This window comes from Dama dama, chromosome 5 (assembly GCF_033118175.1).
Source record: "Dama dama isolate Ldn47 chromosome 5, ASM3311817v1, whole genome shotgun sequence".
NCBI classification, from domain to species: Eukaryota; Metazoa; Chordata; class Mammalia; order Artiodactyla; family Cervidae; genus Dama; species Dama dama.
Window position 1 is genome coordinate 24,769,539 of NC_083685.1, and position 24,910 is coordinate 24,794,448.

A 24,910-nucleotide genomic window follows, 5' to 3' on the forward strand; every position below is an offset into this window, starting at 1 on the left:
AGAGGGTCTTGAAGTCCTTTGATGTAGAAAGGGGATGACAGAAACAAATGGGTCTGTAGAAGCAGAAAGATTCCAGGCACACACATTCAGGAAAAGGAAGGCTTTCAGAAAGTGGTATCAGATACCAAACTCCTCCTTCCCATTTGTGTTTCCATTCAGTTGTTAGAGAGAATCGTCAGAGCAGAAGTGAGAGTGGTTAAGAAGGAACTGGACTCCAAACTGGATAAATACTTTGCAAGCTATCACCGAACCTTTTTTTTTTGGCCCCCAGTGAGCCTTGCAGGATCTTAGTTCCCTGACCAGGAATCAAACCCATGCTCCCCTGTAGTGGAAGCATGGGGTCTTAACCACTGAACAGCAAGGGAAGTCCCTCACTGAGCCTTTTTAAATGAGATCAAGCCTTTATAATTGAGTGTATCACTCTGGGGGACAGACAGACTTTGTAGTGTTTTTACTGACCCTTTGAGGAACCATAAAGAGGCAGAAAACCCCCTGAATAATTTCCAGTGAACAAAAATGAACAGGATAGAAAGTCGATTATGAAAACTGCAGATCAGTAAGCCTGAAGTCAACAGAGACATGGGTGTAGAACAGGTGATCATGGATAAAGAAAGTGTGGTTATGTATAAACAATGGAATATTACTCAGCCATAAAAAGGAACGAATTTGAGCCAGTCGTAGTGAGGTAGCTGGACCTAGAGCCCGTCATACAGAGTAAAGTAAGTCAGAGAAAAACAAATATCATATATTTAATGCATATGAATGGACTCTAGAAAATGGTACTGATAAACCTATTGCAGGGAGGGAATGGAGACACAGACACAGAGAATGAACTTGTGGACACAGTCGGGGAAGAAGAGGGTGGGATGAATTAAGAAAGTAGCACTGACATGTATACACTACCATGGATAAAATAGATGGCTAATGGGAAGCTGCTGTATCAAGCAGGGAGCATAGCCATCTGTGATGACCTAGAGGGGTAGGATAGAGGCTCAAGAGGGAGGGGAGATATATATATAGTTTTAACTGATTTGCATTTCTGTACAGCAGAAATGAACACAACACTGTAAAGCAATTATCTCCCAATTAAAAAAAAAAACTGACAATCACTAAAGTTGCTATGGCTTCATAGGGACATGCCATGTCTGAATAACCTCAGGTATTAATTGCTTGGATGTTATATGCATCAACATTTAATCATCCAACAAATATTTTGAGCCCCTACTCTGTGCCACTTAATATTCTAGGTGTGTGGATGCTGCATCAGTCACCATGGACAAGCACCCTGAGTTTAAGAAGTTTAAAACCTCTGTGTGTGTGTGCTAAATTGCTTCAGTCATGTCCAACTCTCTGCAACGCTATGGACTGTAGCCCACCAGGCTCCTCTGTCCATGGGATTCTCCAGGCAAAAATACTGGAGTGGGTTGCCACGCCCTCCTCCAGGGGATCTTCCCCACCCAGGGATTGAACCCATATGTCTTATGTCTCTTGCATTAGCAGGTGGGTTCACCACTAGCATGGCCTGGGAAGCCCTTAAAACCTAGTAGGGGAGAAACAAACTCATAAGTCGATATAAACATAGGGAGGATAATTTCAGACAACTAAAGATAAAACAAAGCTGATAAGCCATGGATGGAATGTGTTGATGGTGGTGGAGGCAACACTGACTTCTCCACCGATTGAAGAAAGCTTGTAAAGAGAGGACAGGCTGAGTGATGAGTCAGCTGTGAGGCATGCTTGTGATAGAGACTTCCAGGCAGGAGAACAGCTAGTCTAAACACACTGAGGTCAGAGTAAGTTTCAGGAAGACCAGAGAATGGGATTGTGAAGCTTACCAGAAAGCGAGTTGGTTTTAGGAAATGCGGTCAGAGGTAGGAAGGGATCAGACAATGAAGGAGTCTTTGAGTCTTAGTAAGAACTCTGAATTTTAAGTGTGGATGGAATTGCATGCAATGATCTCAAGCAGAAAAGAGGGGTAGATGTCTCCTATTTTGTAAAGATCTTCCAGCTGATATTGGGAAAATGTATCAAGTGGGAGTAGGGGTGGAAAAAAGTGGAGTAAAGGAGACCACGTAATTAAGGCAAGACATTGAAATGTCTTGAACTTAGGGGTAATAGCAGAAGAGATCAAACTTGAGGATATACTTTGGAGACAAAACAAAAAACTGGACTTCTCTGGTTGGGGAGCTAAGATCCTACATGCTTTGCAGTCAAAAAAACAAAACATTAAACAGAGGCAATATCGTAGCAAATTCAATAAAGCTTTTGAATATGGTCCACGTTAAAAAAAATCTTAAGAGAAAAAAATCCTAAAAACTAAGGTGGTTATTGGTTGGCTTGTCAGATAAGAAAAATAAGTACCACAAAGAACTCTTAGGTTATTGTGTTGAGAACAAGGTAGATTGAAGTATAATTTATTGAGATGCTGAACCCAGGAGAAGAAAAGGTTTGGGGGAAATTTTTATTAATTTTTAGAATATGATAGGCTTCTTGTGTCTGGGATATTGGTCAGACTGTGATAGAATATCTCACTATGTCATTTTGGACAGTGAGAAGTCATATGACTCTGAATGAGGGGGCATCTGTCATTTATTTATCCATCAATTTATTCATCTGAAACATTTTTGAACACTTACAATGCATTACAGATTGTTTTAGATACTAAAAATAAACATGTAAAAAGACACACAAAAATTCCTGCCCCTTGGACTTGCAGTTTGAGGAACCAGACAATAAATTGACGATCAAGTGAAATAGATGGTGTGTCAGCTGGTGTCTTGTATCAGAGTGTTAGCCTGATGTGAAATCAGGTTCTGGATTTATTGTGAAGGTAGGACTATCAGGATCAATGAAGAAGTTGGAATGGGAGCTCTGAGGGCAAAAAAAAAAAAAACAAAAACATCCATAGTTTGGGTCTGGGCAACTGGCACAAGGGAATTGACTGAAATGTGGATATTTACAGAAGGAATACATTTGCAGAGTGAAGATCAAGGGTTTGGTTTAGAACGTGCTAGTGGGAAACATCTACCAAAAAGTCAAGAGTGGTTGTGGAAACTAGAATTCAGGGAAGAATTTCAGGCTTTAGACACATATCGTGGAATTATCAGTGACTAGATGATGTTTAACATCACGAGAAAGGATGCAGTCACCAAAGAAGTCAAAGTAGCCAGAAAGGAATGCTGAAGACTTCCCCGGAGCAGAGCAGGTGGGCAGATGAGAAGGAATGAGTGAAGGGGGGTCAGGAAAGTAGCCCACAAGTCAGGAAGGAAAGCTGGCATGTGCGCTATCGCAGAAGCTGTGGAATCCCACAGAGGGTGCCGTCCCCATCCCTCTTCTGTTCAGAATTCCAATGAATGAACTGAATGAGGACACTGACAGGATGCTAATGATAGTCATACATGACATCAAGCTGAAACATATCACCAAAATGCTCCAACACAGATTCAGAACCCTAAAATATTTCAAGGAGCTGGAATGACGATGAACTATATCTAACGAGATTAGATTTGAGAGAGAAATGCCACTTCTAGCTTCCTGGATCCAAACCCTCACTGATTCAGAACAATCATAGATAAGATGTGCTGAGGACCCATATGTGAAAAGAACAGAGATCTGTGTAACTGGGAGTCGGCAATGCCATGAAGCTTCCTAAGAAAGGTCATGGCAAATTGGCCACGATTCATGGGGATATGGTGACCCCAAATGAGATGTGAGAGCCAAGTTCCACTCTCTTGCCAGCTCATGCCCTGAATGCTATTTTCAGTTCCAGGACTACAAATTAGTTCGGGATCAAAACTGAGACTCAAGCATAATTGAATGCTGAAAAGAAGTGGAGCAGTCATCTCCAAGGACACTAATAACCCAAGGGTATTTAGAGAAGAATGCCTGACATAGTTAGAGAGTAATAACAGTTGAAAGAACTGAGATATTTAAACCCAAGGAAGACTGGAGACTGTGCTGTGGATTCGTCAGCTCCTTCTTAGGCAGAGAAAACTAAAATTTCCAATTCTCTTGCAGAAGAAAATGATGTCAGAAGAGACTGGAAAGGTAGGTAAGATGTAGGTCACAGACAGTAGGCTTCACGTGTCATGTTAAGCATTCTGGTGTCTTTTCCCAGAGCAATAAGAAGTCATTCAAATGTTTCAAGCAGGAAGTAGTGACATCATCAAAGTTGAGTTTCCAAAAGATTACTATCTGCAGTGTGAGGAGAGTGAACTGGAGAGGGATTAAAAGTGATGAAATATGAGACTTCCCTGGTCCAGTGGTGGTCCTCCTGGTAGTCCAATGGTAAAAAAATCGCCTTCCAATGAAGGGGATGTGGGTTAGATCTCTGGTCAGGGAACTAAGATCCCACAATGCCTTGGAATACCACAATTAGAAAAGTCTGCACATCGCAACAAAGAGCCCATGAACAGCAACAAACATGCAACACAGCCGAAAAAAGAAAAAATAAATAAAATATATCAATAAAAAAGTGATGATTTACTGTATAGCATAGGGAACTACAGGCAATATCTTGTAATAACCTATTATGGAAAATAATGTCAAAAATAATATATGTATATTTGTATAACTGAATCACCTTGCTGTGTACTGGAAACACCGTAAGTCAATGATACTTCAGTCAAATATTTATATGAAAAAAAGAGTGACGAAACATAGGTAATGACTAGAAATGAAGATAATTTGATACAACAGTGGCAGTACATATGGGAAGAAATGGATGGTTTTGAGAATTAGGAGGTAAAATAAAAAGTTCTTGGTGTTGGGTTGAACATGAGGATATGGGACAGAGGGGAATCAAAGATGACTTGAGTGGGTAGCAAAATGGCAAAGAAGCCATCTACTAGGTGTTGAGCATTACAAACCTCTCTCTGTGTGTTTTCATTTGTGTATCACTTGTAGCTAAATTATCTTTATCATCCATATTCATATTCATATTTTACCCGTGTCTTTACCTTCACCAATTATGTCTGTGGCATGGGTTTTCCTAAGAGGTAGTGCATTATTCTCTATACCCAGAGAGGATCAATAAAAGCCTATACAAGTCCCCGGTGAGGAGTGCCGTAAGGGGAATTCTATCCTAATATGATAAACTCACAGGTTGTTGTGAAACATGCTACCACGGATCTAAGGAAATGTCAAGAATTCTATTCAGTGGATGGGCTCAGTGTGGCATTATTTCATAGATAAGGAAAGGAAGACACAAAGACAGAAGCTTGCCAAAGTTACTGTGAGAAGAGGTGACAGTGACATGGGTTTTCTTTCACGGGAGTCCCATTTATTTTCTCCTGTCATTCAGAAAGCTCCCAACCTCATCCGTCTACCATTTAGCCATACCATAGCCTTGCTTTCTCATCTTCTATTTTGAACAGAAACATATCTGGGACCATTGCATGAAGTATACCTTTACCACCCATCCATGTATGGGATCGATGTTTTACATTTGCTTGTCTTAAGGCACATAGGTGCGTCTTATGTCCCACGTCCCTGTTCAGAGGACAAGGGATATTTCTGCATATTCTTAGTGACATAATTCCACATTTAAACCCTGCTGGTTAAAAAGTAGCAGACTCTTTCTAACTGTGTGACTTTTGGTAACTTATTTTCTTTCCATGATCGTCAGTTTTCCCATTTGAAAAATGGCCGTGATGCTTCTCATGGTATTGTGGAGCATAAACAGGATCTGGAAAAATGGTACAGGTGAACCTAGTTCCAAGGCAGGAACAGAGATGCAGATGCAGAGAATGGACGTGTGGACATGGGGTTGGGGAGAGGAGAGGGTGGAACAAATTGGGAGATTAGGACTGATGTATATTCACTACCATGTGTAAAACAGAAAGCTAGTAGGAAGCTGCCATATGACACGGGGATCGCAGCTCCCTACTCTCTGATGACCTAGAGAGGTGGGATGGGGGTGAGAGGGAGGTCCATGAGGGAGGGGATATATGTATGGCTGACCTACTCTGTTGTACAGCAGAAACTAACACAATATTGTAAAACAATTATATTCCAGTTAAAAAAAAAAGTTTTATAAAAAATCTACATGGTGATTCAGGTAATAGAACACAATATAGACACTCAATGAATCAGAGTCTGCTTCTTCTTGCCTGATTGAGCCCTTTTCTTAGTAATTGAATTGCATGCTTATTATGATTCCGCAACTTCATTAGCACAAAGGGAATTTAAAATCAAGGACAGATTGTTCTAGAAAGACATGGGAACTAGGTTCTATCACTCTACCTGGATTCACAGACTGGAAGGCTAAATTTGCCTCCTGTCTTGTATCTCAGAAAGGAGTTCAACCTTTTTCCGTTTTTTAAAAAAGATGAATCTGGTATACACCATAAGAGGTAGCTAATACCTAATGCTCTGATATTCATTAAAAGAATTAACTGGCTAGTCACACACACATTTTCAAAATGGAGAAAGGCAAGATTTATGGATAGAATTCTCAGATCTCTGGTAACATGCCTAGCAAAATCCTTTTCTTAATTATTCCATTGCTTTTCCATATGTTAGCTTATTATACTTGCATATAACTACAAATTCATAAGGACTGATGGCCTCCATTTCCATTTCACATTGTCAGGCAAGCAGATCTGCCTGGAACACACAAAGCAGTTTAAATATTTCCTGTCCCACAGTTTGCTGCTGACAGGTCTAGGAAAAATTAGTTCCGTTAAAAAAAAGTCACTTTCAACTATAAGTACCACATCCCTCAGATAGTAATTTTGAAGAATTTTGCTGCAGGCAATCATTGTGATGTTTTATGGTGTCGCTCCCTTTTTAGACAAGGCATGCAAAAGTCCCTTCTTCCTATTACTGTTAATATTTCTCATGTTTTTACAATTAAAAAAAGCTTAAAGGTTAACTTCTTCCATCTTTTCTGATCTAGTCACGATAGTCTCTGACACATACGATCATGCTATTAGTAGAAAAATGAATGCACACCCACTTGCTATGGCCCTGGAGATACACACCAAGCTTTGTGAACATGTTCCAAACAGAGAAATAAACAGACAAACACTATCTAGCATTAGATGAATTAATCAACCAAAGACTCACTGCCGGTGAGCCATAGAGAATTAAATTGATTCTGAAGAAGAGGGCTGATTTATTAGCAAAGTATGCTTAGAGGCAGTTTGGACTGGAGCTTAAGATGGTCAACTTACTCTGCTACGTTTTGCTAAAATTCCTTTTGATGGGAAGTTCACAGATCATAGATAAATACATTGCAAAGCTTTAAACCTTGGCTGAAGCTCAATCTTCAACTATTTTACTTTTTTAATCGACATATAGTTGATTTACAATATTGTGTTATTTTCTGGTGTACAGCAAAGGGATTCATATGTATGCACATTTTCTTTTCCAGAATTCTTTTTTCTATGCTATATAGTAAATCCTTTTCATTTATCTGTTTTATATATAAAGGTTTATATGTATCTGACAATCCTGAACTCTTAATTTATGTCCTTCCCCACTTTCCCCTTTGGTAACCATAGTTTGTTTTCTATGTCTGTGAGTCTAGTTCTGTTTTGTGAACGTGAAATTCACGCAGTCATGTCTGACTCTTTGCAACTCCAAGGACTATACAGTCCATGGAATTCTTCAGGCCAGAATACTGGAGTGGGTAGCCGTTCCTTTCTCCAGGGGATCTTCCCAACCCAGGGATTGAACTGGGGTCTCCCGTATTGCAGGCGGATTCTTTACCAGCTGAACCAGCAGGGAAGCCCAAGAATAACAGAGTGGGTAACCTATCCCTTCTCCAGCGGATCTTACCCACCCAGAAATCAAACTGGGGTCTCCTGCATTGCAGACAGATTCTTTATCAGCTGACCTATCAGTTCTGTTTTGTAAATACATTCATTTTTATTATTCTTCATATCCCACATATAAACAATATCATATATCTGTCTTTCTCTTCCTGACTTCACTTAGTATGATCATCTCTAGGTCCATCTGTGTTGCTGCAAATGGCATCATTTCATTCATTTACTATGGCTGAGTAATTCAGTCCTCAACTTTTAATATTACTAACCAAGCATTTTACATCAGCTATTGTGATGAACTATAGCAAGATCCTTAGGGTTGCTTCATTAAGGACCACAGTACCATTGGTGGTATCCCAAAGGTGGGGACTAATTTGTTTCATTCTCTACACAGGTGTGTTTCACTAATGAAGGATGGTGTGTGGGTTCTTTCTTCACAAGTCTACTATTTTGACTTTTCAAGCACGTTCTCTATAGAAAAGTTTTCACTGTTGTTGGTTCTAAGATGTGTTTTGTACATGATATGGACAGTTCACCCAGAACTCTATGTGATAATATTTGTCCTATGTTTTTCTGCTGGAGATTTTCCAGGACACCTCCATGTCATATGTTCCCATTCTTTCTTCCCCCCTTCTTACCAGAAACCTGGTTTTATTTGAATATCCATCCTTACTTACAGCTAGTGGATTCAGAGAATGATGACATCATCCTCCATTATAGCCAAGCATCGCGGTACTATCCCCTTGACTGGATTTAGATGAGTTTAGAAAGTCAGCCTCAAACATTTCATAGTATCTGGTGATTGTTTCGGGGGCAAGCGATCAAAGGTTGAATCTGGCACAAGCCGATCAAGAGGAAGCACTTCCATTTGATAGTTGCAGGAGAGCTGCGCTTCTTTCTCTGGCTGAATGTGAGCAAAGAATCCCTTTGCCCAGGGGTTTGATGATAACCATGAAGGCCGCATGGAGGACAAAACCAAGCAACAGCAGAGCAGGACTGAGAGAAGCACAGTGAAACAGAGTGGGCACCCTGGACTGGCCACCACCCCCGAGACTGCCACCCCAGACTCCTTAGGAGGTGGCATGAGACATTTGCTCGTGGTGTTGGCATGTGTGAACTAGGTCCCCTGATTCTTGCATTCTGAAATCATCTCACCTGAGGACACACTGGTAGCTCATCAATGCAGTAATAAGACCTTTAGGTGGCCCACAATCTGTTGTCTGTAAGCTGGAGACCTAGGAGAGCTGGTGGTGTAAGTCCAGGCAGGCTCCATAGGTCTGAGAAGCAGAGGAGCTGGTAGTGTTAATCCCAGTCCACAAGCAGGACAAGATGAGATGTCCCAGCTCCAGCAGTGAGGCAAGGGACAAGGGGGTAAATTTCCTCCTTTTCTTAGTGTATAATGTAATACTGATATAAAGAAAAGGAGAATAATAATATAATTATATAAATATATACACATATGGAGATAGATATATATCTATGTATCTATTTCTCTATCATCTGTCTATTTTCTATTTACCTATCATCCCCCTATTATCTATCATGTATCTATCTATCTGGGTATCCTGGGTAGCTCAGTGGTAAATAATCCACCTGTCAGTGCAGAAGAGGCAAGAGACACGGGTTCGATCCCTAGGTCGGAAAGATCCCCTAGAGAAGGAAATGGCAACCAACTCCAGTATTCTTGCCTGGAAAATTCTATGGACAGAGGAGCCTAATGGGCTACAGTCTACAGGGTCATAAAGAATTAACATGACTGAGCAACTGAGCACATTTATCTATCATCTATCATCCATATATTATCTATCTATCTACCTACCTACCTATCTATTTATCAGGTTTTCTTTGGAAAACCTTGACAGATACAGGAGAAGAGAAAGGAATAGGGGAGAGAGAACAGGAGGAGAGAAAAAGGGAAAAGATAGTCTCTTTCACCAAAGTAAGAGTCGAGAAGGTATGTCTTCTGCATTTGTATTCATAATCTCTTTGAAGCAAAAGAGGAATTGCATTTAAGGATAAATCAATCCCTTTTGCTTAGGCTAAATTTAAGGAATAATTTAACCACACAACTGAAAAGACTGGTTTATACCAACTGAAAAGACATATTTTTCTCCCTAATTTCCCCATATTGCAAAGCTCTAACTCTGCATTTACCACCCGTCACACAAAGATTAATAGAGCAAAGAGCTTGTGGAAATGTTACTTAAAAAGGAGTTTTCTTTAATTCTACACCAACTCAAATTTTCAGCATCTATTGAAATTTCCAGTTTTCTTAGCATCTGTCAAGAAAATAATGCTTTTTTTGATCACTTCTGAGTTAAAGAACACTGGGAAAATAGTTAAGCCCCACATGAGAAAACCACTACTTTTTGAAAATACATATTTTAATGTGCTCTTTGGAAAAAATGTTCAAAAAATTTTAATAATATTCTTTTCTCATGACTGACATATAATTACCAGCATGTTTATATTTAGACTCTTCATGTTTTGTATGAGAGTTCTCTGCCTCCCCTTATGCTTTACAGCCAACACTGTGAATGTAGAATGACTTCTTATTTAAGATAAACATTATCTAAAAGAAAGAAACTAAGGTATCCTAGAGACTCTCTTATTTGGGGCTGTTCTTCACATGCTATTCTATTACAGGACATTTGTATTTTCAAGTCTTGAGTTCTTATTAAAAAGACACCAGATGCATACCAAGTTAACCTTAAAATACATTCCAATATACAGTACATGCCAGAGAAGGCAATGGCAACCCACTCCAGTACTCTTGCCTGGAAAATCCCATGGACGGAGCGGCCTGGTAGGCTGCAGTCCATGGGGTTGCGAAGAGTCGGACACGACTGAGCGACTTCACTTTCATTTTTCTCTTTCATGCATTGGAGAAGGAAATGGCAACCCATTCCAGTGTTCTTGCCTGGAGAATCCCAGGGACGGCAGAGCCTGGTGGGCTGCCGTCTATGGGGTCACACAGAGTTGGGCATAACTTAAGTGACTTAGCAGCAGCACCAGCATACAGTACATGCAGACGAATACTGTTTGATTCTCCTTGCATAAGGTATTGAGAATAGTCAAACCCATAGAGTCAGAAAATACATTGGTAGATGCCAGGGGCCAGGGGGTGGGGTGGATGGGGAGTTAGTGTTTAGTGGGGACAGAGTTTCAGCTTAGGAAGGTGAAAAAGTCAGGAGATGGATGATGGTGACAGTGGTATAGCAATGTGAATATCCTTAGTGCCACTGAACTGTACAGTTAAATATGGTTAAGTTAGTATGTTTTATATTATGTGACTTTTACCACAATAAAAAAAAATTTAAAAAGACAACAAATGCCATTTGTCATTCATGTCAAATGTCAAATGTCATTCACGTCTTGACAATATTTTTGGATGGTGGAGTCACCAGCTTTCGTAGAAGCTATGCAGTCAGACATCTGAATACTTAGTCTTATCTGACAGATTTGCATGCTTCTTTGAAGAGTAAGTTTGCAAAATCTATGTGAGTTCACTTTGCCTGAGCAACATAAAGAGGCACAGTGGAATCCATGTGTGCCCCTTACAGCATCTGTGTCTTTCTTCTTGCTTTAATAGTCAGAGACACTTCGAGGAACCATTTCTCATCCTTGGGAAATGGACTTGGGAAAATCAGGATTTGCATAGTCCTCAACATTGTGCTACCAAGAGGAGATCAACCTGAGGGTGACGCTGGTTCCCGGGTGAGAACCAGTGCGAGAGAATTTCAGGGAAGCAGACTCAGATCCTGGGTGATATCACATAACTTTTTCGAGTAAAATTGGTCAGAAGTCAGTCTTTGGTCTTTGAAGTTATGTTTCCAGAAGACTTGGCTCATTGCTAGGGTCTACCCATTTCCTCAGTACTGAAGCCTCAGTTTTATTTAGGTACAGACTTGCCATATATTGCACACCCCTAGAATTGTACTATAATGCAGCCCTCTTTCAGAGCCCCTGGACTCAGCCCAAAGACTTCATTTCCCAAATATGACCATACGATTATGTTCTGACTGAGGAGTTAGTTATAAGCAGAAGTGTAGGGGGAGGTTCCTTACAGGAAGCAGATTCTGATATTAGGTGAATTTTACATTCCTTTCCTTCCTCCTCTTTAAGTCTGCAACTCAGACTTGATGGCTGGAGCTCATTAGCTGTTTTGGATCATGAGGTGATTTGAGAATGGAGTCCAATGGTGGAGGGATACATCCAGGTGGCTCCTGGAGCCCTGATAACCAGGAAGTCACCATATGCGTCTCACAATGCCTCTGGACTTCTTTCTGATGCAAAAGAGATAAACTTCCATCACTGTTATAGTCGTTGTATTTTGGGGTCTCTTGAATGCAGCCAAATGAATCTAATTTTACACAGTGAGTCAATCAATTCTGATTTCTGCATAAACCAATTTGGATTGAATTTGAATATGTCCTAACAGATTCATCATTGTCAACCTGTGCCCACATAACAGTTTACTTAAGTCTCCATGTACAGAACTTAGCTATTATTACTTACTATTTTTTTAAATTGAAGTATAGTTGATTTACAATGTTGTATTATTTTCAGGTATACAGCAAAGTGATTCAATTATACACAGATATTTACTTATTGTTTAAAATGCTGAAGTCATCTCATTTAAAATTGAGTCATTTCATCTCTATAGGACATTCAAAGCTTATTTTCCCATGATTTCTTGGAAAACTTGCAGAAGAATAATATTGAGAAAATAATAAATACGTCAATATTTTGTGCTAATATCCACAAACATACCTTCTTTCTTTGTTTTTATTCTTAATAGTAACAAGGGTACTTATTGTACAGTCACTAAGTGCCAGATCCCGTGCCAAATATTTCACTTTGACTCAGTACATTTTACATCACCCTATAAGGTATCTTCATTGATGAAACCATCATTATGCCCATATTCTAGATAAGAAAAGTGAGGTGCAGAGAGGTAATTTAATTTGCAAAGGGTCCACACAGTTATAAGCTCTCATGCCTGGGATACTAATTCAGCTCCATCTGATTCATTCTACATCACAAGCATGTTTATAGAGACTCTACTGTGGGCAAGACACTGGTCTAAGTGCTACAGATCCAGCATGAGCCCCACAGGCCTTGCCTCTATTTCCTTGGTGTTTGTAGGCTGAACAAAATCAATCTATTGTACATTAGGTGTCAAGAAATACCATGGAGAGAAAGAAATAGAGACAAGGAGGTCAGAGTGAGAGAGCGTGCTCTTTGGATAAGGTGGTGGAGGTTGCTGTTGTTCAGTTGCTAAGTCTTGCTTGACTCTTTCTGACCCATGGACTGTAGCACACCAGGCTCCTCTGTCCTTCAGCATCTCCCAGAGTTTGCTCTAATTCACATCCATTGAGTTAGTGATGCCATCTAATCAGCTCATCCTCTGCCTCCCCTTCTCCTTTTGCCTTCAATCCTTCCCTGCATCTGGGTCTTTTTCTTTACATCAGGTGGCCAAAGTATTGGGGCTTCAGCTTCAGCATCAGTCCTTCCAATGAATATTCAGGGTTCATTTCCTTTGGGATTGACTGGTGTGATATCCTTGCTGTCCACAGGACGCTTAAGATACAGTGATGGAGGAAGCTTTCCTGATGAAGTTCGATTTTATGGACCACAGTCTGGGCCACGTGGTATATAATGCCAAATTCTAACCCTAACATTCCAGTTGAGCTATTTCAAATCCTGAAAGATGATGCTGTGAAAGTGTTGCTCAATATGTCAGCAAACTTGGAATACTCAGCAGTGGCCACAGGACTGGAAAAGGTCAATTTTCATTCCAATCCCAAAGAATGTTCAAACTACCACACGATTACACTCATCTCACATGCTAGTAAAGTAATGCTCAAAATTCTCCAAGCCAGGCTTCAGCAATACGTGAACCGAGAACTTCCAGATGTTCAAGCTGGTTTTAGAAAAGGCAGAGGAACCAGGGATCAAATTGCCAACATCTGCTGGATCATGGAAAAAGCAAGAGAGTTCCAGAAAAACATCTATTTCTGCTTTATTGACTATGACAAAGCCTTTGACTGTGTGGATCACAATGAACTGTGGAAAATTCCGAAAGAGATGGGAATACCAGACCACCTGATCTGCCTCCTGAGAAATCTGTATGCAGGTCAGGAAGCAACAGTTAGAACTGGACATGGTACAACAGGCTGATTCCAAATAGGAAAAGGAGTACGTCAAGGCTGTATGTTGTCACCCTGCTTATTTAACTTATATGCAGAGTACATCATGAGAAACGCTGGGCTGGAAGAAGCACAAGCTGGAATCAAGATTGCTGGGAGAAATATCAATAACCTCAGATATGCAGATGACACCACCCTTATGGCAGAAAGTGAAGAGTAACTAAAAAGCCTCTTGGTGAAAGTGAAAGAGGAGAGTGAAAAAGTTGACTTAAAGCTCAACATTCAGAAAACTAAGATCATGGCATCTGGTCCCATCGCTTCATGGGAAATAGATGGGGAAACAGTGGAAGCAGTGTCAGACTTTATTTTTTGGGGCTCCAAAATCACTGCAGATGGTGATTGCAGCCATGAAATTAAAAGACACCTACTCCTTGGAAGGAAAGTTATGGCCAACCTAGACAGCATATTAAAAAGCAGAGACATTACTTTGCCAACAAATGTCTGTCTAGTCAAGGCTATGGTTTTTCCAGTGGTCATGTGTGGATGTGAGAGTTGGACTGTGAAGAAAGCTGAGTGCCGAAAAATTGATGCTTTTGAACTATGGTGTTGGCGAAGACTCTTGAGAGTCCCTTAGACTGCAAGGAGATCCAACCAGTCCATCCTAAAGGAGATCAGTCCTGGGTGTTCATTGGAAGGACTGATGCTGAAGCTGAAACTCCAATACTTTGGCCACCTCATTCGAATAGTTGACTCATTGGAAAAGACCCTGATGCTGGGAGGGATCGGGGGCAGGAGGAGAAGGGGACAACAGAGGATGAGATGGCTGGATGGCATCACTGACTCGATGGACATGAGTTTGAGTGAACTCCGGGAGTTGGTGATGGACAGGGAGGCCTGGCGTGCTGCGATTCATGGGGTCACAAAGAGTCAGACACGACTGAGCGACTGAACTGAACTGAACTGAACCCACATATAAGCAGGTAGCTAGTATCTCAAAAATACATGGATCCTGATATCTTCCAAAAGTTTGAGTTGGGTTTAGGTCATCTCTTTTGTGAGAAAAATATCAAGTTCCACAGATAGACAACAGTGGCTTGGCTATTGGCCTAAATGTCTGAAAAGCCTGTGGATCATCTATGCAATCCTGTTTTCTGAGAGGTGTTTCACCTTCTGGTAATTGCTGCCAAGATTCTGGAGGTCCTGGAGTGAGCAAGCCCTTAGCAAATAATTCAAGAGACAAGGAAATGTTGACGCTGAGATTTAGTGGCAAGCATGCCCTTAGATCAGTTACTATCTCTCTTTTTCCTGTACCACCTTCAACTCTTGGATAATGAGGTTAATTGGAAGGTTAATGGAAGCAGTACAGCCAACAAATTTTATGATCCAGTAGAAATCACCAAAGGGGAAGATGATGAAGTTAACCAAAGAATGTGAGGAATACTGAGGCAGATTTAAGAAGAATAAACATCATGAGTGTGTGTGTGTGTTGGGGGGTCTCCCAGGACTCTGCAAAGATGGAAGGCATTCGTTTGATTCTAAGTGTCAGGAAGGTTTGTTTCACTCAAGAGGGGAATTAACAAGTACAAGGCCAAGTAGTCAAAATTGAGATGTTGAGAGTGTGATCATGGCTCAGACTACCTGCTCTGCTACCCTGAATCTTTTGGAAACTCTTTATGGAGTGGCATATGGTGGGAAATGTATCCGTGTTTACTGCAGAAAATACACTTTTCTCATGCTAATGTTACTATTTAAATTTGTTTTTATTTTTAGGGAAGTTTTCATGCAAAGTGGTTTAGTCACTAAGTCCTGTCTGACTCTTGCGACCCCCTGCCAGGCTTCTCTGTCCATGGGATTTTTCAGGCAGGAATATTGGAGTTGCCATTTTTTTCTCCAGGGGATCTTCCCAACCCAGGGGTCAAACCCTGGTCTCCTGCATTGCAGGTGGCAAAAAGGTCAAACCTTACAGCATAACTGGACTCCAAGGGAGGGGATGTTCTCAACTTGCAGAAGAAGAAACTGAGACAAAGATAAGAAGAGATTATGTCTACGTTAGATCAGCAATGGGCAAATTATGGCCAGCAAGCTATAGTTTTTGTACAGCCTGCAGCTAAGAATAGTTTTTATATTTGGGAGAAAAAGACAGTTTTTACATTTGGAAAAAAATCAAGAGAAGCATACTTTTTTTTGGTGACACATGTACATTACATAAAATTCAAATTTCAGTCCCCAGAAATAGTTCCACTGGAACTCAGCCACGCCCATGTCTTACGTGTCATGGCTGCTTCTGAGTTACAGGAATACGGCTGAATTGTTGCAACAAAGACTGTATGGCCTGCAAACCTGGAAATATTTACTATCTGTGCCCTCATAGAAAACATTTGTCAACGCCACTGCTTTTGGCCCTTTTGGAGCTATTGCTCCTTTTACATAACAAATGAAGCATTGCTGACTTTATTATCCAAAATAAGAACCAAAATGAATATAATCTTCCAACACACATGCTTAAAAAAAAAACAATATAACATTGTAACTGAATTATAAAAGCAGAAATAAAAGCAAATCGTTTATAATAAAATAATATGTACTTCAATGCATGCATTTGGAGGCAGGAGCTATACAAAAAGACATAATGGTGCATTCAGATTAATTTCACCTAATTGTCCAAGGAGTGTGAATAAGACAACCATTAGTGCAGATGGACACTGATGCCTGTATTTGCAACACAAACTCCACAGCTGGTATTGATGCAGTTCCTTAGCCGCACTTTTGATTGACAGGAGCTGGTGCTATTGATAGAACAACACAGTCATTGAGAAATGGTGGCTTATTGGGGAAGGAAGTAAGGGAAAACAAAAGCCAACCTTTCTTTTCACCCAATGATCTTCTTCCATTTACTGGACCCAACCAGTGGGGAAGACAGCCCACTGGAGGTGATCCATACAAGAAACACTTCAATAGCATAGCTCAGGGTGCAGAAGAGTGGAGTGTGGGTCCACAGACCATGCGGAGAATGTACAGACCACCATCTCAAAAAACAGCATGATGGCCCTCTCAGTTTCCCAAACCAAAGGTTTAGCATAGTCTAATCTGATAGACACTAGCTCATATGAGTATTTAAATTTAAATTAATTCAATTACATGAAATATTCAGTTCCTCCCTGATACAAGCCACCTTTCCAGAGTTCAATAATCCCATGTGGCAATGGCCACCATATTAGATGGCTCATATTTTAGAACATCTCAGAGTTTCCCAGGTGGCACAGTGGTAAAGAATCTGCCTGCCAATGCAAGAGATGCAAGAGAAGTAGGTTTGATCCCTTGGTTGGGAAGATCCCCTGGAGGAGGAAATAGCAACCCCCTCCAGTAATCTTGCCTGGAAAATCTCATGGACAGAGGAAACCGGCAGGCTATAGTCCATGAGTTCCAAAGAGTTGGACACGACTGAGTAACTGAGCAACAAGAGAGTCCTGTTGGACTATAAGAAAACAGTGGCTAATCTAGGCTATTTCATCTCCCCATCCAAAAACACTCCTTATCTATAAGCAGTTTCTGATGGCTATATGGAGAAAGGACAACCCAAGACCTTCCACTTGTCTTCAATATCACCATCATCCTAGCCCAAGTCCTCATCCTTTTCCACTTGGACCATTAAAGTAGCCTCCAGTGTGATATTTCCATTTTCATTGTTGCCTCCCTTCCCAATTTCTTCTCCCCTTGGTTTTCAGAGTGATATTTTAAAAACAGATCGTGAATCAGGTGAGATTTAAACACAGAGAAATCAGAAATCCGACTGCACACATCATGGCTGATAAGGTACCTACTCCAGGGTCTGCTTGCCCTGACCTCATCTCCCTATCTCACTGTTCTCCAGCTTCACTGGATGCTCTCTATTCTCAGGCTCATCAAGCTGGCCTTGCTTTGGGCTTTGGCATCCACTTCTCCTTCTGTATGGAAAGCCAGCTCTTCTCAGATCTCTCCATTTGGGTCCTTTATGGCAGCTCAAAGATCACCCCTGCAGAGGTGACCCTATCTCAAAGAGTTTGACCAGCCAGTCCTTCTCCTTCCCAACCTCCTGTAATATTTTATCATAAACATAGATCAGTTCTGAATTTACCTTGGCCAATTATTTTTCATGTATTTTTTAAGTTGAACTATGCTTGGTTTGGGCTTTCCAGGTGGTACGAGTGGTAAAGAACCCTCCTGCCAGTGCAAGAGACATAAGACGCATGGGTTTGACCCCTGTGTTGGGAAGATCCCTTGGAGGAGGGCATGGCAACCCATTCCAGTATTCTTGCCTGGAGAATCTCATGGACAGAGAAGCCTGGCATACTGCATTCTAAAGGATCTCAAAGAGTCGGACATGACTGAAGTAACTTAGCATGCATGCTTGGTTTACAAAGTTGTCTTAGTTTCAGGTATATAGCAAAGTAATTCAGTAATTCAGATATTTATATATAAAGAAAATACATGAATATGTATGTATTTATATGGAGCTTCCCTGTGGCTCAGATGGTAAAGCGTCTGCCTACAATGCAGGAGACCCAGGTTCAATCCCTGGGTTGGGAAGATCTCCTGGAGAAGTAAATAGCAACCCACTCCAGTATTATTTATTCTTTTCTATTATATGTAATTACAAGATATTGAATATAGTTCCCTGTGCTATACAGTAGGTCCTTGTTGTTTATCTGTTTGATATATAGCACTGTGTGTATGTTAATTCCAAACTCCTAGCTTATCCCCCCACCCTTCCCCTTTGGTGGCCATAAGTGTGTATTCTACGTCTGTGAGTCTATTTCAGTTTTATAAATATGTTCATCTCAATCATTATTTTTAGATTCTACACATTAAGTGATATCATATGATATTTGTCCTTTTCTGCCTGACTTATTTCCCTTAATATGATGTCTAGGTCAATCCATGTTGTTGCAAGAGCATTATTTCATTCTTTTCTATGGCTGAGTAGTAGTCCATTATATTAATACAATATGCAGCACATTTCCTTTATCCATTCATCTCTTTATGGACATTTAGGTTGCTCCCGTGTGTTGGCTGTTGTGAATAGTGCTGCTATGAACATTGGGGTGCGTGTATCTTTTCAAGTTACAGTTTTGTCTGGATGGATGCCCAGGACTGCTGGATCATATGGTACATTTTTTACCAGCCACCTCCCATGAGTGGGATGCATGCTCTGTTATCCCCTTCTCACAAAGGCCAGTGCCTGGCACATAGAGGGAGCTCAGTAAGTGCTTCTTCAATGGACTGCCTTTCTGGGGTGCCTGCAAAATGAGTTACTTCATGAGCATTTGTTCACTGAGAACAACCAGTTGTACAGTCTCTGGGGCTGTAATAACCACACGACTAAACAACAATAGCAGTAAGTCTCCCGATTTGTTTTGCACCATGTACCTTTAAAAGCACTGAGGTGCAGCCGCCACTGTCTCATTATAAATCACCTCTGGAGAGGACAGCTCATTAGCGAGCATCAAAGGGAGCACAGTGGGCGGAAAAGAAAAGGCAGTGGCTTTGTGCGTAATAAATAATTCATTTTCAGATGACTTTTCCTATTTCAGTTAAGACTTCTCAATTTCATATTTTTACGAGTGCACATTCTTGCATTTGCATTTTCCAAAGATCTTGCCACATACTGAACTGATCAACAGCCTTAACTCTGTTTTCAGGGAGGTGCAGCGCACAGGTGGTGAGCACTGACTCTGCAGCCCATCTATCTAGAATCTAATTCCACCTCAGAGTCTCAACTGAATCGCTTGGCTCCATTCTTCAAACACTGCATGCTTTTATCCATCTGTGAAATGGGCATAAGAGTAGTCCAGGGACATCCCTGGTGATCCAGTGGTTAAGAATCTGCCTGCCATTGCAGGCGTGGACAGGGTTCAATCCTTGGTCTGGGAAGATCCCAAACCTGTGGGTCTTAGACTAAGCCCATGCACCACAATTATTGAGCCTGTGTGCTTAGAGCCTATGATCTGCAACAAGAGAAGCCAGTGCAATGAGAAGCCCGCACACCACAACTAGAGGGCAGCAATGAAGACCCAGCAGAGCCAAAAATAAATAATAAAATAAAAGTAAATAAAATAAAAAAAAAGAGTAGTACCAACATCAGTGGGTCTCTTAGAATTGAATGAGTTGATCCCTGCAAGGAGGGACCTAGAGCCATACCTGGTACATAATAAACAGTAAGGATCCAGTGTCATTATGACTGATGGTGTTTTGGGGAGTCATAGTGACTCAACAGACACACAAAGGAAAGAGTGTGTCTTGGAGCAGAGATTTTTCTCAAGGCCTGTTGCAGCATCTTAATTTGCACTTGGTTGAGAAAGTATAGAAATGAAAGCAGTGCTATGCCGTCCAATGTGACTGAATTTTCAAAAAGTCTGAGAAAACAACAGAGGGTATCTGGCATATTAATTAGCAGGCTGACATAGGAAAAGGATATCATGAAAAGTCAAATAAGAAAAAGAGCCAAGAAATCTGCTTTGATGACAAAAATGAAAAGAAACTTCATTACTGGAGCCAGGAGAGAGAGTTTTTCTTCCATAATTTGGGAGCCTTATCTCAAGTCCAGATCTCAGAAGGTGACTGTCAGGGCACATGACCTGTGCTAAGTTCACAGCTGATGGGGGATGAAGCAGCTGATGTGACCCTACAAGACTCGCATGGCTCTAGTGAGTGGTAAAACTGATTTTCAGGCTTCTACAATGAGTGGTACCATGCCTTCAGCCAGGAATACAAATGTGAAGGGGACATGGTTTGATAACAACCACGGTGTTTGCAGGAGATCATCCAGGAAAGGTGGTGTGCAAGAAGATTAACTCCTGAAGATCCTAAAATCAGGGGAAGGTACGGGAGAAGAAAGGGCAGTTCATTTGCTTTAAGGAGACAAATGTATTCGATTCAGGAAAGCTTACTTAAAATGCATTTATTTCATCAGGAGCTTTACAATAGCAAATTATATGGTAATGAGCGTGGGGGTGAGTTTTGTCTGTAAGGTTTACAGAAATGGAATTTCTGCTGAATCCTGGATTTAGGAGGACATGCCTTGATTGGTAAGATTTAAGAAGATGCAAATGAGACCAGGAGGGAAGAGGTTATTTGATGATTACTTTCTTGAAACCCCCAAAATTGTAGAAGAAAGAACTCAGGCCTCAGTCAAATAAGAGAAGGATCTGGCTACATCTAAACTGCATGGTTCCCTGGGACTTCCCTGCTGGTCCATTGGCTAAGACACTGTGCTCCCAATGCAGGGGGCCTGGATTCGATCCCTGGTCAAGGAACTAGATCCCACAAGCTCTAAATAAGAGTGTGTGTGTCACAACTTAAGATCCTGTGTGCTGCAACTGAAACCCGGCACAACCAATATATAAATAATAAAATTTTTTAAATAGCTGCTACCTGCTCTGGTCTGGCTTATGAGGCCCTTAACTAAGGCAAACTCAAGAGAAGAAGGCATTTGGTTTGGACGTAAATGGTAAGTCAGGCGTGGCGCCCCGGAGTCTCGCTCCTTCTACTTTGGAAGAGGGACCTGGAGATAAGAAGGATTTAGGTGGAGTTCAAACAATAAGATGACATAAGGAAGGACTTTGAAGGTACATAAAAGGACATCCTGAGTTTATGTCTTTCCAAGCATCTTGGGTACAGCTGTTGATCCCAATGGTGTGATCTCAACCAGCAAAAAGTACTGAAGAGTATGTGAATTCCCCAACTTGATTGTTACCCTTACTGTGAGCAAGGAAATGGTGCAGCAGTCACAGCAGAAGGCCCAATAAGAATCACGTGCGGCTGTGAAGATCCAGAAGGACTCCCTGGAGGAGGCAGTGGGGGAAATGGGCTTATGCAGAGAATTCAGAGTGATATCTGTTCTCCCATGAGTGTCATGTTTGAAGAAAGGTTTGGAATATATCAAATCGCACTTCATAAAGAGCACATGGCACATCTGACTCTGTTTTTGCTTAAAAACTATGTTGGCCTTCCCCAGGCATCTTCAGGGCTGGGTCTGGCAGACACATCTGTACTCTTATGTCATCTTAAGTAAATGCCATGGAACGTCACCATCACCAAGTCACTTTAGGGTAACAGTCCTCCTTTTGATTATTTTCAAGGATAACTGCCTGTCCAGACTGTATCTCATGATTAATTTATATCTAAAGTTCCAGCTCAATTCTAATAACTAAAATTCAGGGACTTTCCTGGTGGTCAAGTGGCTAATGCTCCACGCTAATACTCTGTGCTCCCAGGGGGCACAGGTTCAATCCCTGGTCAGGTAACTAGATCTCACACGCTGAAACTAAGAGTTTGCAAGCCGCAACTAAAGATTTCACATGCCTCAATGGAGATCAAAGATCTCGTGTGCCACAACTAAGACCCGGTGTAATCAAATATAAATAAATATTAAAAAAAAATAAAATTCAGTGGTCAAGGCTGAGACACAGCAAAATCAGAAACATCAGAAGCTCAGCATTAAGAGGAGGGTGTGCCCTTACAATCCAGAGGAGAGCTGAGTCACCCACATCCATCCTACATTAAGAATAGCCATCATATTTATGGTACCCAAATAGCTACTGCCCAGCAAGAATGAAAACATTGTTTGTTTTATATTAAAATAAAGAACGCACATTAATAGGTTTGAAAGGATATTCAACTAACTGATACGGCATTCAAATTGATGACTATCAGTCTTATCATCTTTGAATCCCCACAGAAGCTCAAAACACTTGTTTTAGCCAAAACACGGGAGGCAGATAGGAGAGAATGATAAAGAGCCTTGATAAACTGGGTGCCCACTCCCCACCCTGGAAGAATATTTTCTGACTCTTCTGGGAAATGCAAACATGCTCCCCAGAACCTGACAATGACATGCAGTTACAGACAAACACTAATTAGATTAACGGCAATGCTCATTTAATGATCTTTTCTTCAGAATTTTCTCCCAAAGGACAAAAAAAAAAAAAAAAAAGATTTACTCACGAGATAGTAAGGGATCATTTTCTGAACAGAAAAAAAAATACTGTAATAACAGAGAGATACACAAATGGATTTAGGCCAAAGACAGATTTTAAGGCCATAGACATCAGGAAAAAAATATGCAAAATATTGAGAAAGAAATAAGCATCTTTTGGAAAATGAACTTTTAATGGAAGGTTTTAACTGTGTGTCATCTCAAAGCTTTCCTAGAGATGAAGTTACACATCTCAGAAAGAACAGCGGGGCCGTGTGCTCACCGCAGGTATACAGGGAGTCACAACTGCATTTATTTTAGCATTATTTTCTGAAGATTATAGTCATACCTATTCAAAGATGCTGTGGGGGGAACATTTTAATATTTGGAGGTTTTACAAGAACACAAAAAACAGGCATGATTTTTCCTCTTGGTTATAATTAGGGAGAGAGGAAAAGCTTTCCACTATGGAAAAGATCAGTAGATTTGACTGCATAAAAATTAAACAAATACCCACAAACTTCTGCATGCTATAATATATACACTAAGTGACACCAGAAGACAAATGGTAAACTGGGAGGAATATTTATAGCGTGTTGATCGAAAGGCATGAAAACAGAAAGTAGAAGGCGTTTTTAAGGGCTGGGAGGAGGGGGGGGCGGGGCTGGTGTTCAGTGAGTGTAGAGTTTCAGGGTTGCCAGATGAAAATATTCTGAAGATCTGTTGCACAGCAGTGAAAATATTTAACACTAATAAACTGGACAGTTAAAAGGGACTGGGGCTTTCTAGGTGGCGCTAGTGGTACAGAACCTGTCTGCTAATGCTGGAGACAAGAGATGCAGTCTGTGGGTCCCCTGGAGGAGGGCGGTTTGGTGGCTCTTATAAAAAAATATAAAAAAATATTATACTACTGCAAATTCTTTGACTCCCATCCTTTGATTCAAATGTATTTCTAAAAGCTTATCAGAGACGTGGGCAAAGAATTGAGGGTGAAATTGTAGACCACAGGAAATTTTATAATAGAAAATCCTTTTAAAAAACATTTTAAGTTTTTGTGGTGCTATCATATAATCACTGCAGATGGTAATCGCAACCATGAAATTAAAAGACACTTGCTCCTTGGAAGTAAAGCAATGACAAACCTAGATAGTGTGTTAAAAAAGCAGAGATTTCACTTGGCCAACAAAGGTCCATATAGTCAAAGCTATGGTTTTTCCAGTAGTCATGTACGGATGTGAGAGCTGGACATGAAGGCTGAGTGCTGAAGAATTGATGCTTTCATACTGTGGTGTTGGAGAAGACTCTTGAGAGTCCCTTGGACAACAGGGAGATCAAACCAGTCAATCCTAAAGGAAATCAACCCTGAATATTCATTGGGAGGACTGATGCTGAAGCTGAAACTCCAATACTTTGGCCACCTGGTGCAAAGACCCGACTCACTGAAAAGGCCCTGATGCTGGGAAAGATTGAAGACAGAGAAGGGGAAGGATGAGATGGACATCAGGATCATGACTCAATGGACATGCACACTGGAGCTCAATGGAGAACTGGAGCAACTGGCCTGGAGATAGAGGAACCATGGGCATGCCAGGGATTGCAGAGTCAGACATGACTTAGCAACTGAACAACAACAATCATATATAGGGAACTTTGGGGTTGGGTCTAAACTCAGACTCATCTTTTTCCCCACATCCTTCCTTCACACCTATAACCGATGTATTGAAAAGTCCTCTCATTTACCTGCTAAGATGTATCCTATGATGGTCTACCTCTGCATCTCTCCACAAAGATCACCACAGTCCACTGGAGTGGACCAGAATAACCTCAGTATTTCCCCATATACATCTACACATACACATTCCCCATATACATCTTTCACCAAAGACATCTACAGCTGGACACAGGCGCTCCTGCGATAAAACTCACTCTCCCAGCCTCCCTGGCCCTGGACATGGTCACTCAGCTGAGTTCACGGGCTGATGGGATGGGAGCAGAGGTGGTGGATTCAGAGAAGGGTCATGTCCTTCACGGAG

General features: G+C 41.0%; 1 protein-coding gene and 1 non-coding gene across 2 annotated transcripts in view; one reads left to right on the forward strand and one right to left on the reverse strand.

Moving 5' to 3' along the window:
• Positions 1 to 24,910, reverse strand: part of TMEM132D (transmembrane protein 132D) — an 840,815-nt gene that overhangs the window by 229,271 nt on the left and 586,634 nt on the right. The window lies entirely within an intron of this gene.
• Positions 18,419 to 18,491, forward strand: TRNAC-ACA (transfer RNA cysteine (anticodon ACA)). Its single transcript has one exon. It is a non-coding gene; the product is annotated as a tRNA-Cys (tRNA).